The following is a 16,047-nucleotide window of genomic DNA, read 5'->3' as shown; positions in this document are numbered from 1 at the left end:
GAAAATAAAGAAAGTAAAATTTTCACATGAGGGAAGATTCGAACCGAGGACCTCTCATTCCGCGGCTACTCACCCTAACCACGGGACCACGGCACTCCTCAGCTCGTATTGTCCTTGATGTTGCATATCTTGCACATAGACTACTCAGTTTGTATATTTTGCTTATTTTTTTCAAAGCTCCACACAACTTCTTCCTGTTTTCTCGATTGATCTGTGTTCAGTTTTTCAAGGCCTATCCACTGTGCCAACTTCTAACTAAATCTGAGGGGGGTGTGATGGGGAGGTTCCCTTGTGAGCACTATGGGACTTAACATCTGAGGTCATCAGTCCCCTAGAACTTAAGAACTACTTAAACCTAACTAACCTAAGGACATCACACACATCCATGCCCGAGGCAGGAATCGAACCTGCGAACGTAGCGGTCGCGCGGTTCCAGACTGAAGCGCCTAGAACCGCTCGGCCACACCGGGCGGCCTTGCAGAGTATTCATGTGAATGTAGATGTAGATGTAGATCAATAATCCAGCATCATGAGCTAGTTCACCCGGCATTGTTTTATTTACCCTTCTCGTTTCTCGACGGTCACTGAATTTTTTAGTTCGGAGAGTCCTTTATGCAAAGTTGTTTTTGGGGGTCGTATACATGGTTGGCCAATGGCCTTGCTGCAGTGGTAACACCGGTTCCCGTTAGATCACCAAAGTTAAGCGCTGTCAGGCTGGGCTAGCAATTGGATGGGTGAGCATGCGGTCTGCCGAGCGCTGTTGGCAAGTGGGGTGCACTCAGCCCTTGTGAGGCAAACTGAGGAGCTATTTGATTGGGAAGTAGCAGTTCCCGTCTCGTAAACTGGCATACAGCCGGGAGAGCGGTGTGCTGACCACATGCCTCTCCATCTCAGCATCCAGTGTCGCCTGTGGGCCGAGGATGACACGGCGGTCGGTGGGTACCGTTGGGCCTTCCAAGGCCTGTTCGGACGGAGAGGAAAATGTTCAAATGTATGTGAATTCCTACGGGACCAAACTGATAAGGTCATCGGTCCCTAGAGTTACACACTACTTAAACTAACTTATGCTAAGAACAACACACACACCCATGCCCGAGGGAGGACTCGAACCTCCGGCGGGAGGGGCTGGACGGAGAGGAGATATGGTTGACATGAACATACTTCCTTCAGTAACATGTACCCAAAGCTGATGTATGTCAAAAGGTAAAATCATATGTACCTGAATGTAGCAAGTTTGCTGTAGAACTAGTATCAAGATTTGCCTTGGATGGATATTGCTTATCTTCCAAAGTGCTCTCAGTTGTTTCCACGTTTTCTTTTATGCCTTTAACTAAATTATAACGAGCACTCCGGCGAGCATCAGACAATCGTCCTAGACTTTTTCCTGTTTTTCCTACAAGTGATTCCAATTAATATGTAGAAGACGAGAAGAATGGATGTAACTTCTCTACAGTTCCAAAACAGATGACGCTAGCGGGAACTCTTAAGAACGCATGAACTCCACACAGATTTAGGAAATGATTAGCACAATTACTGAACACAGTTTTTGGACTGAAATCTCGAATTTTTCGTAGTACTTCTCATTCATGTACACCTAACACTGATGCAGCATTGTAATAACGTTAGGCCTTACACAATGCAATAAGCACCCAATCTTTTATCCAGTCGCTGTTCACTATCTTTTGACACTAACCTCTGCAATATTTTCTGACATGAAAAAGCCTAAGAAGAAGTCTCGAACTTACGCAATGTTGTCTTACATACGAACGTATCTAATTATTTGATTCGCCAGTTCGGCTTTCATTGGGAGTGCTGTAAGACATTATTGCATAATATCGCAATATTTAATCTTTTTTGTAACTAAAATGACTTTATCCTTAATATGTTCACACAGAATAGAAATAAGTTCGTTTTGTTTCTTTTTTGACAAATAAGAAGGTGCTTTCTTTGACCCACCAACGGACACTTAAAGTTTTAAACAATGCTGTTTCAATACGGGATCATATTTCACCATTAGTCACACCAATATTAAGAAATTTCCTCTGGTTTTCGATGAAACGTCTCCACGATGACCGCGGAAATGAAGGTTTTGTTGGGCTAAAAATAGTGTATTATCGAAAAGACTAAATAAAATATTTCTCCATTTCTCGGTCTCATCATTAGAAATCTTCTGATTATCTTTGTCAATGTTTTTTTATTAAGTTTCAAGACCATAGAGAGTGTTCTCCACTTGACTAAATTTCATAAATGTTTGGGCTACGAGTCAAGCTTTAATATCTTTGGATTCAATTTCCATCAGTGACAGAAGCCATAAATAAATTTACTTTCGTCGGTATCGCCCTCAAACGCAAATAATCGGCAGCAAAAACAGTGCAGATTTTTTGTTGATGGTGGGTATAGCATCCACTTCCTTAAATATTTAGTCTTCGTCAAACGCCGGCCGCTATGACCGAGCGGTTTTAGGCGCTTCAGTCTGGAACCGCGCGACCGCTACGGTCGCAGGTTCGAATCCTGCCTCGGGCATGGATGTGTGTGGTGTCCTTGGGTTAGTTAAGTTTAAGTAGTTCTAAGTATAGGGGACTGATGACCTCAGATGTTAAGTCCCATAGCGCTGAGAGCCATTTAAACCATTTCATCGTCAAACTTGAGTAAAACCACGACAAAGTTAAACAATGACGTGTTCCTTTAGTATCTTTACCTCATCCTTCTATGAATTCAAAAGGTCCCTTCCTGTTTTAATATACTTCACTGCCGTTTCTAATAATCACAATTCTGATATGCTCTAGAACAGGTGTAGGTTAAAGTGCAGTTTCATTGGATGACGGGGATCTGAAGTTAGATGTCTCAGAAATATGTTCATTTTCAGTCACTTTCTGATCATTACTGCCTCTTTTTTTTTCAGTGTCACTTACGTCAAGGTCTTTATTAAAACCACACGCAGTAGGCTTTTCACTTGTGTTTGCAGTCTCAACATCAGAAATTATCTGTACGCCGGAACCAAATTCAACGGTTTGATTACTCTTTCATTCGCCATCTTTATATTCTCCACGAGCAGAAATGTATCTGGATAAAGGTCCAGAGAGTGATTTAGCCTCTCCGGTCCTTGCTTTATTAGCTTTCTTTTCTGAGAACCAGATGGGTGAATCCTTGTCTCTATAAAAAAGATTCGCAAGATTATTTCGGTGACAGATTATGGCCAATACGTCGATTAATAGTAATTTTCTCTCTCCGTGTAACATTTAGGCTCGTAGTTGGAAAGTTTATGTATACCATCATGATCATAAACTCATGGTCATTTTCAAATAATGTTTATAGCATTTATGATGGAGCTGACAAAGCCATTTTATCAGTAGACAAAAATATTATTGTTGTTTCAATACTTGATAATCTATTATTTCTTTATTAAACGTCATGATTCTATAGTTTATAGCGAATTCTGATACATCAAAATTGCGTTTAGTAGGTAAATGGTTATCATTCAGCAGTTTTTAAGTTTCATACAGCGTTTTACAAAAATTATATAAATGCTCAACATACCCATTGACAACTGCTATGGCCTGATACTATGCTAGTATGTATCTATGTTTATATTTTGCATACCTAAGAGGCCTCGAACTCCAAACTGCCTCCTATTTACTGAATATATTTTGGCCTTATTTGGGTTTGATTGAAAATAGTATTGCCCATGGTAGTCTCTAAATCTCGAGGCCCACCAGGACCAGAGGGCTAGTGCGGGCTACCCTCACCGCCCCTCTCTCTCCCACCCCCCTTTAGTTCACAACAGCAACTCGCTATACAGCGGGTCGTCGTAATGTTTTGGCTCATTAGTGTATGTTTTCAGTTTTAGCGTTGTGTTACTTTATTTTACTGCCAGCGCGCCAGCGTATTTTATGATGAGAGAATACTTGCTTTCCGTATACTTGAAAATGAGAAATAGCCAAAACTGCAATCGCTATAAATATTTTCGATAGCTATAAGCGGAAAAGTACATACAGGCTGTGGATCCTGCCATTATCAAAATTTTAGGTGATACAGTTGCGTAAACGTTAAAGGAAAATGTGAGTTGGATTTTGAATATATACCAATATCATACAGTTATAGTTGGTAAAACTTTCTGTTTATCCACGGTACGTCGGAGGACGTACATGTCTGAAGTTGATGGTAATTGAGAGTTGAATAACTGTGCTCAGCGAGTAACTGTATGCATTCAGCATTTGAAAGTCATGGTAAACTGGACGTCTTTCGACTACTGCTGCCCTCTTCTAAGCCCTATAAGTGCTATTCTCAGTGAATGTAAAGACGAATTACAGGGTCTGTTGGATGGAATTAACAGTAATGAGTACGGAATATGGATTAGTAAACCACAGAAGGACAAAGGAAATGCGGTGTAGTAGAAATGAGAAAAAGTGAAAAATTTATCAAAATTGGGAATCACGAAGCAGACGAAGTTAAAGAATTCGCCTACCTGAGAAGCAAAATTAACCACAACGGAGGAAGCAAGGTGGACGCAAAAATCAGACTAGTATAGGGCAAAGAGGGCGTTCCTGACCAAGAGAAGTCTACTGGTATCAAACATTGGCCTTAATTTGGGGAAGAAATTCTTGAGAATGTGCGTTTGCAGCTCAGCATTGTAAGGTAGTGAATCACGGACCTAAGAAAACCGGAACAGAAGAGAATCCAGGCGTTTGAGATGTGGTGCTACAGAAGAATATTGAGAATCAGGAGGACCAATAAAATAAGGAATGGGGAATTCTACGCAGAATCGACGAAAAGAGGAATATATGAAAAAGTTATAGCAGGAGAGTAATTCGTGGTTTCAGCATTAACCCAGTCAGAAGACTGGTGACTCAAGAAAAGTGTGATAAGAAACAAGAAGACCTGCGCGATTTCAGCTGTGTAATGAGCGAGTGTAAAATAGGTCAGTTTCTTGATGCTTTCGGCAGACAGAAAATGAGAAGGTTGTATGCTGTTTAAATGAGATATCTCTATCGATGATGAGCATTTGCCTAAATCCAAGTACGGTTCGACACGAATACATGTACTGCTCAGCGATACAATCTATTTGTATTCTAGAGATGTTCTGGTGTGACTCGATTAACTCTAACGGCTACTAACCCCGCCAGTTCCTATCCTTATACATGAGAATAAAAAAAATAAATCACAGATACTGTTACTCATACATGAACTGACAATGACACACCAGCTGAAAGACATAAGATAAGAACTCAGCAGGCGCAGCTTCGTCGTTCGCCAGCTTATTTTTATAAAATTAATCCTCCTCATGGCCATTAAATTCAGGCATCAAAAGATTAATAATTCACACTAACATTAATCACAAAATAATTATTAATTATTGTTTTTAGAAGAAGCGTGAGATGGGAGCCTTAATCCGATCAAGATAAAGATATTGGAAAATTAAAATAAACGTGTGATTTATAATAAAAATTACTACAACTTACCCTCTCATAAATTAATAAAAGACTTAGCATCTGCTACTCTTAATACAGCTACATTTGGCTCGTTTCCTGAATCGGCAATATTGAGAAAAATACAAAAATATTTCTCATGTGTTTGGTGAATGAAAATTCTTTAATGACTGAAGAAAGAAAATTTTAATTCTAAATCTGTTGTTAGGTTACTGGCTGACAACATTTCGACTTTGCCGTTTTAACAAGCCAACCATCAGAGAGAACAACATTTATTACTAGTGGATGTGTCGGATGTGCATAATAAAGGTATCAGTGATAAAGTTGTTCATATGGTAATTCTTTACAAACTTGTATTTATGATATTGTTAGCGTGGATATTTATATAAATGTCATCACATTTGAATGTATCTCATATCTGCATTAAAATATGTCACAAATGTAGTTGCACAGTAATTGTGGTGTCTTCATTATATAACATGGTGTGATCCACATGAAGCCACTATTGTATATACAACGGGGAATTTTTTTCTTATTGGTGTACACTATGTGTCAGGTTGGCTTATACATCGTAGGTGTTATCGTAACTTTAAGAGATGATAATGCAAATAATTTTATTATAAGGGCTTACATAATCTCTGCTATATTGAATTTACTTGGCGATTGCATTAATATCACTGGCTATATTCAGTGTGAGACTCATTGTTCCATCTCATCACAATTGTACAGTAAATTTTCATTTCCTTTTCGGCACTGTTTATGAGGAAACATACTATTTCATTCGTCCTTCAGTGGAATCTACGTGCTGTAGTATTGCTACGTTGTTATAATTTTCAGTGTATAGTTTGTAGTGTTACATTTGATAAGTGATTAAGATAGAACTGTGTACAATTAATATGCTGACAAAGGTAGTATCGAATTTTTTTGAATTATTTGTAGTCGTGGTATGTAGTGATTACCGGAAGATGGAGTGCCTGTCATACCCGTGTGCTGATTAAGGTACTATGGAAATTTTCTATAAATTCTTTCTGCGCAATTCAGGTTGTTAATTTAGTATGTGTTCTGTAAGCTTAGTCGTGTGAATTTAGTTTTGTAACTCTTCTAAAATGTACATTGATTTGCATCTGGAAACATTATGCAAAATGTGAGGTTTCTCTCTATATTTTCAGTGGAGTGTTTATTCCGTCCGATTTGTTTGTCGAAAATTGAAAGATTATTATCGTTTGTGTTTATGGGTTCTCTATAGCTCGTTTCAACGTTCTCCCTGTCTGTCCAATGTTGGCTTTACTGCATGTTGTAAACACCTCAGTGGTTACGTGGTTGTGTTTTGTCTGTTTTGTGAACGATGTTGGCTCCTAACTTCTTCCCCTGTTTTGAGATTTGCTTTCTTTAGTGAGTAATCTATTCTATGCGATAGATGTCTGCAGCATGGAAGTACTACGTATTTATCTTTCTATTCGTTTCAGTCTTTATCAGCGTAGGTTCATCTTTAACGCTTTTGTATTTTGTATTTAATTTCTTTTCATACATTTTGTTGACTAGCTCTGGGATATAGGCATTGCTGATTCCTATTGTTCTGAGTGTGTTCAGCTCTGATTTAATATTTTCATTGCTGTAGGGGCATTTGGTGATAAGATCTACTGTTGACCTAAAGTATGCCTGTTTATTGCTCCATGTTGACAAGACCTAATATGTAGTCGTCGGCTTGCAGAAGCTATAGAAAGTATTTCCTTGAGTTCGTGGTCGTGACAGTTAAGTTCTGTTATTCAATTCGTATTCCATTGCGTAAATGCGGTTTTTGTGCACATTGTCAAACTGTTAGTGGAAGTCACTAATTTCCTCTACTGATCTCTTAAATAGAATGATGCTGTCATCTATGTATCTACGCACAAATTTATATTCACACGAGAAAGCACCCAGATCAAATGCTAAAAGAAGAAACTGAACTGCGGAGAAAGAAATTCGTACACAATTTCCAGAGCAGCTTAATCGGCATATGAAAGGCACTCCATCCTCTGTTAACACAGGTCTATGACTAAAAAACTTCATAGGATTTTTTAATATATTTTTTATAAATTTTGACCTCCCAAAAACAGGAAAAATATTCAAAACATATATTTTATGTATATTGCAGTATTTATGTTCATTAGCAATAAACCTATGTAGTTTTTTAATTTAAGAAATATTAAAAAATATATCAATTATAATTGATAAAATAAACTAAAATTTGAAATATTTACAAGGTCCGCGATATCGAGAGACGGTACCAAGGAAGATGGTATGTCACTATGCTTGCTGACTACTGTTGGATACTTAAGCGGGAAACTAAAGATGGAAATCGGAAAAAGGCTCGGCGAAGTATCAAGGAAAAGAAGAAAAGGTTTCATAAAAAAACATGAATAAGTGTAATATTGTTTCTATGTGTCTCAAAATAATGTTTCATTGGTTGTAAAAAATAATGTTTGATAACTTTGAATAAATGAGTGCTTTTAGCAATTTTTTGTGTTTGTATTTGCAAAAAAAACCTTATGTGATAGAAAAATGGACATCACTTCTGAAGACCTATGTAATCACCAAATACGTTACTACAAACAATTTATAGTAACGTTCAATAGCACCTCAATTGCACTCCATCCTACCTAAATCACTTACCAAATACGAGTCTACAAAATTTACACTGAAAATTATAACAGCGTAACAATACTATCATATGTGGATTTCATTGAAAAACCAATGAAATTTTCCTCTTCAGTAGTCCTGGAAAGGAAATGAAAATTGATTGTACATACAACTGTGTTGTGTTGGAACATAATGTCTTCCACTGTACTTACTGTATAAACACAGTCGCGATGTAAATTGAGGATATCAGAGATCATATTATAAGTCTTTATGAAAACATTCTTTGCATCATCATCTGTCAAAATTATGATAATACCTACAATAAACTGTACATACAATAGTGTCTTCATGTGGATAACGCCATGCGAGATAATGAAGGCACTACAATTAAGAAAAATATATATTATACACATACCTTAACATAATACTGTGAAGTGTAGCTACACCAGTGACATCTCTTAACGCAGATAGGAGATACGTTGGATCACATATTTGTGAATTTAACTCGATTTCATAATCACTGAAATAACATCACAGTCCCAATCCACCCATGTAGGTCCATTTCGTGTCCTCCTCGTCTTCTAGGTGCTTCACTTTTTTTTCAGGCAGTGCAGATTATAACTTTAACCATTATCTATATTGGACCACCAAACGCACACACTACCGAGCCTTCTGGAGAATTTTCAGTACCTTAACCCGCCGTGATTTCTCACTGCCGCCAGCTACAAAGAGTAGAGCGGGTTGCTGTTGATTCAGTAAGTCTCATATCTGCGCGGTGTGTCTTGCTGAAATTACGAGACGCTGATGTATCAACTGTGTCCAGCGCTTGATTAGGAAGGGAAGGAGAGGCTAATCAGATTTTTGCAGGAAGTGTATGGGCGACCAGTTACCAGCACACAAGGGTATAATACTTTGATTACTAGAATCAGAAGGGCTCATTTTCTAGGCCAGAGTCAGGCAGACTTGAAAGAAAGTGAGAGACATTAGGCCCGTGAAACGTCGAACAGATTTCAGGAAAAGAAATTTAGTTTGTTTGAACACATCAGAAAAGAAATGAAAATAAGTTAGACAATTTTCTTTTAGTTCCTTGATGATTGGGCCTGCAGTGAAATATGTGTCTTGAAAGGACATTGTAAGTAAGGTTCCAGTATCACTGCTTAAAACATTTATTGAGTATTACGACAGATGTTTCGGAAGATTTCCATTTTCAAGTACGTCTATGTTGTCCTGACGTATGTATAACATATGGTGTGACTGTACCTGGTGACTGTTTTACATTTTATATAAAACATCTATGGTGTCACACTATATAATACAGAACAAAATCGACGTAAAATCGTAATTTTAGCATTACACGTGAAATTTAACTAAAACAGTCACCAGATAGTCACACCAGATGTCATATATATGTCAGGACAACACAGAAGTACTTGTAAATGGATATCTTCCGAAACAGCTGTCGTAATACTCAATAAACCTTACTTACAATTTTATTTTATTTTTAGTATCGATCTGTAACTGAAAAGGTTAGGCCGTGGCAGGAAATATTACAGTATATATAAAATATGATAAGCGAGACGCTATCAGAAATCACTCTTACAATTATATTACCCGTAGCTGTCTGTATAATAGTCATATAATAGCTGTAATTTATCAGGAACCAAGCTTAGCGAGTTGCCCTGGTACTCATATGATACTTCTTGGTTGGAATTTCACTCTAATAATTAAAGGTATATAAAACCCACCGTTAACATAAATGCACTTCAATATGATATGAAGTAATATATAGTCTACCTGCAATGTGTACATCGTCAACCATTCGCTCGATAACAGAGATTCAGCTCGATAAGCTGGTAGGTCCATAACTCTTGTTCCTGGCGAGAGACATCCGATTTTCTCGCCGGTTCCCCACAGGACGAATCACATTTGGAGGCTGGTCTCCTGGGAAGACCCGAAGGAAACACGTCACGCGCACGACACCACCCCATCGGTTTTCCCCCAAAGCAATCTTTTACACTTCGTAGTTCCTGGTCTTCATTCGTGAGCTTCTTTCCTCTTTCCAGCTATGATGCCTTGCCATGTCACGGTCTTTTTTTGTCCATCTATAGTAAAAATTACAGAGGACGTTCCAGTACTTTACACCTCACGGTTTCGTAATACACTGTTATGTCTCTGTACACTAGTAAGTTCATTGTTCACTCGTCACTTAAAAATTCTAGTGGTTTGGATCTATAGCTGTTATTTACTAGGGCATCCACAACTTTCCATGTATCTTCATAATTTAGATAGATTCAATCAAGCTAACTATTTCAGCCCAGGGACATTACATAATTCTGGGTCTGGATTACCTTCCTGATCACACTCGTTGTTGCTAATAGATTTCTTTTTGAATCAGGAGAGGTTTTAAACATATGTGCCATGTTCAGTCTTAAAATATATTTACATCCACACTCAGCCTATCAATGTGAAGTTTGTAGTAACGTATTTGGTGATTAACGGAGGATGGGGTGCCTTTGATATGCTGATTAAGTTGCTATGGAAATTTCGTACGAATTTCTTTCTCCGCAATTCAGTTTCTTCATTCAGCATTTGTTCTAGGTACTTAGTCGTGTGAATATAAATTTGTGCGTAGGTACATAGATGACAGCATCCATTCTATTAAGAGATCAGTAGAGGAAATTAGTGACTTCCACTAAAAGTTTAACAGTGTGCACAAAAAACGCACCCAAGCAATGGAATACGAATTGAATAACAGAACTTAACTGTCACGACCACGAACTCAGGGCGTACTTTCAATACCTTCTGCAAACCCACGACTACATATTCCGTCATTCATATTAGGTCTTGTCAACATGGAGCAATAAAGAGACATACTTTAGGTCAACAGCAGATCGTATCACCAAACACCCCCTCAGCAATGCGAATATTAAATCACATCTGAACACACTCAGTACAATAAGAATCAGCAATGCCTATATCCCAGAGCTAGTCAATAAAATGTATAAACAGAAATTAAATAGAAAACACAAAAGCATTAAAAATGAACAAACGCCGACAAAGACTGAAACAAAAAGAAAGATAAATACATGGTACTTCCATGCTGTAGACATCTGTCGCATAGAATAGATTACTCACTAAAGAAAGCAACTCTCAAAACAGAATAACAAGTTAGGAGCCAACATAATTCATAAAACAGACAAAACACAACCACGTAACCATTGTGCAGTTTACAACATCCCATACAGCTAATGTAATAAAGCCAACATTGGACAGACTGGCAGAACGTTTAAACGAGCTGTAGAGAACTCATAAACACAAACGAGAATAATCTTTCAATTTTCGCCCCACAAAATGGACAGAATAAACATTCCACTGAAAATACTGAGAGAAACCTCACATTTTGCATAATGTTTCCGGAGGCAAATTAATGGACAGTTTAGAAGAGGTACAAATCTAAATTCACACGACAAAACATGCAGAACACATACTAAATTAACAACCTGAATTTTGCAGAAACAATTTATAGAAAATTTCCATAGTACTTAAAACAGAATAGGGGTGTGACAGGCAATCCATCTTCCGTTAATCACTACATACCACGACCACAAACAATTCAAAAAATTTCAATAGCACCCTTGTCAGCAGATTAATTGCGCACCATTCTACCTTAATCACTTATCAAATGTGACACTAGAAACTATACACTGAAAATTATAACAACATAACAATACTACAGCACGTAGATTCCACTGAAGGACGAATGAAATAGTATGTTTCCTCATAAACAGTGCCGAAAAGGAAATGAAAATTTACTGTATAATTGTGAAGTGATGGAACACTGAGTCTGACACTGAATATAGCCAGTGATAGTAACACAATCGCCAAGTAAATTCAATATTCCAGAGATTATATAGGCCCTTATAATAAAATAATTTGCACTATCATCTGCCAAAGTTACGATAACACCTACGATATATAAGCAACCTGACACACAGTGTATACCAATAAGAAAAAAATTCCCCGTTGTATATACAATAGTGGCTTCATGTGGATCACACCATGCCGTATAATGAAGATACCACAGTTAAAGTTCAACTACTTCTGTGACATCTTTTAGTGGAGATATGAGATACGTTCAAATGTGGTTACATTAATAGAAATATCCACACTAACAATATCACAAATACAAGTTTGTAAAGAGTTACCATATGAACCACTTAATCACTGATACCGTTATTGTGCACTTCCGACACATCCACTCATAATAAATTTTGTTGTCTGTGATAGATGGCTTGTGAAAACGGCAAAGTCCAAATATTTTCAGCCAGTAACCAAACAACAGCTTTAGTATTAAAATTTCTTTTTATCTGTCATTAAATAATAATTTGGACGTGCTAAATAATTGATTTGAGTGGCTGTTGTGCTATGCACCAAGCATGATTCATAGATCAAAGTATAAACATTTACAAGGGCTGCCATCTGTTGGTGATGACAAGCGACAGGAGCATAGGCAACTCGTATTTTAAAGTTTTGTGGGACAGTGGTTGAAGTAAAACTCACCTTCAGCTACTATATATTCATAATGCGTTACTTAAATTGTATTAGTAAACGTTGGTTGGTAACTATGTTGGTTTGTAACTAAGACCACGGTCGATTTCCTTCAGTATGATTGAGATTTTTGTCAGGCTATAATTACCTTGTCATCGATGCATCATCAAACCTGAATTTCGGTTTATTCTGTCTGGCCGCTAACACAGAAAAGAGAGACAACAATGATAACATTAATGATGATAATCATGAATTTGATAGTGATGAAGTAATCGTTTATCTGTTAGGCAAACATGATTTAGATTATATAGTAGCACAGGAGCTTCTGCATTAATTCATGTGAGATGAAATGATAAAGAAGCTGCATTCAACGTATTTGTCTTTGTTTGATTTTCTGGTTTCGTTCTAATAGTTACTGTTTTAATATTTTTGCTTTCCCATATCTCGGACTAGACAATTTGTAAGACTGAAATCCTTTAAACAGTTTGTCGTTAAATACGTCAGCCTCACATAAACAAAGATTCTCGTGTTTGCTAGCCATTTCTTCTCACTTTATGATGCACACTGAAACATACTGCTTAGCATAAAAAAATTAGCCATTTCACTTCAAATTGCTGAATTAATGTTTGCTATATTTTTCATTCTTTTCAGGCTAAAAACTGCTATAAATGGTACAATATTTTAATTATATTGGTCTGATATAATATGCGAGGAGAACAAAGATATAATTAGCACGATTAACACCCACCAGTGGAAGAGCGACACAATTTAATTGTACGTAATTATAACGTGAGAAAAGACCTAAAATGGATATCTATGAGGTGATTTCTACTCCGCTATAAGCGTTCGTGTGCTGAATTCTAAGAAAGAAAGACCTTAAGCAAACACAACTATCTGAAATTGAGTTACTCGGATCAGAAAAACGCTGCAATTGTGTAGATTAAACCTAATGAATCCGATGAATGGCAGCTAGTTCTAAATGTAGAACAATGTACGTTAATGCAGGTGAGTAGGAAAAACAAACCAATAATGTTAAAGTACATCATTAATAGTATGCAGCTTGATACAGTCACATGTGTTAAATATCTAGGCGTAACGTTGCAAAGCAATATGATGTGAGATGAGCACGTAAGGATTGTAGTTGCGAAGGTGAACGGTCGACTTCGGTTTGTTGGGAGAATTTTAGGAAAGTGTGGTTCATCTATAAAAGACAACGCATATAAGACACCAGTGCTACCCGTTTTTAAGTACTGTTCGAGAGTTTGGTATCCGCATGAGGTCGGATAAAAGGAAGACATTGAAGCAGTTCAGAGATGGACTGGTAGGGTCGTAAAACAGGTAAGTATTACAGAGATGCTTTGGGAGCTCAAATGGAAATCACCGGATGGAAGGCGACGTTGTTTTCGAGGACCAATATTGGGAAAATTTAGAGAAATGGCAGTTGAGGCTAACTGCAGAATAATTCTACTGCCTCCAGGATACATTTCACCTAAGGACCACGAAGATAAGATTGGATAGATTAGAGCTCGTACAGAGGCAATTAAACAGTCGTTTTTCCCTGTCTCTAGTTTCGAATGGAGCTGGAAAGGAAGTGACTAATTGTGGTACTCAGTACCCTCCGCCACGCACCACACGGTGTCTTGCGGAGTATGTATGTAAATGTAGATGAAGTGCTCAAGGAGAGAATTACGTGTGTTGTCAATATTAGAAAAGTAACAATAGATATCAAAAATCAGTCGAAAGGGGACGTTGATTGAATGCAGGAGACGAGGATTCTAAGGACAATCCAGAATTGCAACTGTTCAGGGAAACGATCTGTGAAATGGCAAATATCAAACTAGTGCAGTATGCATTTCCAGACTAATCCTGGCAAGTAAGGTAAAGACTAAGAAGAAAACGGAAGGAAAAGGAGTACAAAATCAAAATTCAACCCTCAAAGGAGCACACTGTGGATTTGGAGAGCTCTAAAACTGGTACCAGGCAGTCATATGACCCTACACCGGTGACGTTCGCAATGGCAGTGTTGTGGTGTCAATTTGCCAGTCGGCTGTATGGAATCAGTGCAGTAGGATGGTCGACGTAGGGACATCACAGAATGAAAGAACGGAGCTATCGTAAGTGGACGTGGTCATGGCCAGACCGTGATTTAAGTTACCTGATTTGTTGGTGTATCAACGCGGACAGCCAGGAATGAAGTACCAGTCGCAGCCACGCGACACAAGAGCAGTGGCCGTAGGAAACCACCTGTGTGAAGCCAAGAATCATAGTCGGTTTCAAAACCAACAATAACTACCATTGTCAATTAATACAGGTCCATCTCAACCAATTTCTAAGCGAACATTGAAAAGGCAACTGCAGGAAATGGGCATTTGTAGTGGGTCAAGTACACCGACGACCTAATGAGACGTGTACGTGGGAGGTGGTTTTGTGATGTTTTGAGGGTACTTCTCATACCGTAACATGGGCCCACTGATCCAGAACCTTTATTTCAACATTCTCGAAGACAAAGTGTTTCCCTTTCGTCTACATCTTTATGCTGAAAACGCTGTAGACACTCCCGTCTTGAAGGATAACAACAGCCGTGTTAACGGAGCTTCACGTATACGCTCCTGTTTTGATGAACACTCAGGCATCCTTTCGTTCATCGTCTGGTCCGCTAAATCAACAGGTGAAAGGTAGAAAGCAGCATCCCGCGAATCTGCAGGCTATACGGGATCTAATAATGAATGAACTGTTCTGCTGGATATACTCACCTGAAGGAATTTATGGATATTCTCTTCCTCACTGTATTGAGGCCATTATCAGTGCTAGAGGTGGTGTTACACGGTATTAGCGTCATGTCTACTGGGGTGTCCCTTTTTTTTTTTTTTTTTTTTTTTTTACTCTGGTGTGTTGCTACCTATTATGACCTCAACATTAATATCTGAAGTTTCTTATTTTCAATGTTTGTACAATATTTTCCATATTGACACCAGACATGAATTCTGTCGCCTTTCACATGAGGAGGCAGAGGTCGAGACAGAAATGAAACGCGCAGACGCAGGGTCGGCAGGCGGGCAGCCCTTGTATTGATCGACGGCGCAGCTTGCCACGTGTATCGCGACACGTGCCGGGGATTTGGAGGGGACAAAGGGTCAAAGCAAGGAATGCTAGTGGTTAGAATCCTTTCGAAAACGGAGTCATTACGGCCTCTATTTGTGGTTAGTTAGAGAAGTATGTGGGAAGTAACTGCATGTAGTCTCACCAAAACAAGGTTTTGTATTAACTATAGGAAAATTAAACCAGTGGAATGACCAGGGAAGTTAATGAAATCCTTCCAAAGTAAAGGTCCAGTGCCTTAATCAGCGAGTAAGTGAGGCACCTCTCTCTCTCTCTCACACACACACACACACACCGCGAAAGCGCGTGCGCGCGGTCAAGTAATAGAAGACGAGGACGTACCTCAGCTAACCAG

General features: G+C 38.3%; 1 pseudogene; it reads left to right on the top strand.

The window, feature by feature from the left end:
• The first annotated feature begins 648 nt into the window (after positions 1-648).
• LOC126250540 (5S ribosomal RNA) lies at positions 649-766 on the top strand (annotated as a pseudogene).
• The last annotated feature ends 15,281 nt before the right edge of the window (positions 767-16,047 follow it).

The sequence above is a fragment of the Schistocerca nitens genome, chromosome 3 (genome assembly GCF_023898315.1).
Source record: "Schistocerca nitens isolate TAMUIC-IGC-003100 chromosome 3, iqSchNite1.1, whole genome shotgun sequence".
Classification (NCBI taxonomy): Eukaryota; Metazoa; Arthropoda; class Insecta; order Orthoptera; family Acrididae; genus Schistocerca; species Schistocerca nitens.
This window is presented reverse-complemented; position numbering and strand designations above follow the sequence as displayed.